Source organism: Egretta garzetta, unplaced genomic scaffold, assembly GCF_000687185.1.
Source record: "Egretta garzetta isolate BGI_Z169 unplaced genomic scaffold, ASM68718v1 scaffold59, whole genome shotgun sequence".
Classification (NCBI taxonomy): Eukaryota; Metazoa; Chordata; class Aves; order Pelecaniformes; family Ardeidae; genus Egretta; species Egretta garzetta.
In genome coordinates, this window is record NW_009267230.1 from 1077940 (window position 1) to 1078868 (window position 929).

The window sequence follows — 929 nt, forward strand, 5'->3', positions numbered from 1 at the left end:
CCAAATCCCACCGCCCTTGGCCACGGGATGTGTTTCCCACAGCAGGCACTGGCAGAGAGGGGGGTCTGGGGTGCAGGGCCAGGGATGCTCCCCCAGCTGAGGGGCAGGAGCACAGTGTGATGCTATCTCTAGGGTGTTGGAACCACCGCCACCAGGCGGACCTGGGCAGGGCCCAGCACACTGTGGGCAGAGCTGCCAAGTGCTCCTGGACTGTTTTATTTGTCACATCTCTATTGCAGTGATGCTGCCCCAGACCACACTGGGGAGAGGTTAGGAGGCACCCCAGCTTTCCACTCTCGGTGGGGAGCATCCCGTTGGCTCCCCACTGCCATCTTCAGCCCTGTGGCACGGCATCGTCTGCACCGGTTGGCCGGGCATCGTCTGCTCGTGTCCCCCCCCCTCACCACCACCCCCAGCTCTGCATGCGGCTCATTCTCTTTGAAGAGCGACTTCAAATGAAGCGAAGCAAAAAAAGAAAAAAAACCCAAACCCACTGTCTTTCAAAGCAGCAAGCGCAATGGAAAGTTGGCCTCCCCCAGGAATCTGCGCTGGGCTTTGCCAGGCCACGGCGGGGCATGGCACAGAGTGGCTGTGCTGGGGGGGACTCTCGCAGCCCACGTGGGTATTGGTGCTGGTGCAACACGGCTGTGATTTTGGGGGATGTTTTGGCTTGCAGCATTTTAGTTTGGATGCAGGAAGGGGCTTACGGCAGGATTTCTCCCCACAGCTCCCCAAAAACTTTTGGATGAGCTCAAATGATGCCCAGAGGGACGGTGCAGGATGCAGAGTGGCATCTTAACGTTTCTGGCTGACATCCACGGGTGCCACGCACAGCCTGGTCTGTGCCAGCGGTGAGAGCGTCCGTGCTGAGGGAGCAGAGCCCGGCACCGCTGCCCTCGCTGCCGGGGCCAAGCCACAGCCCCCGCCTG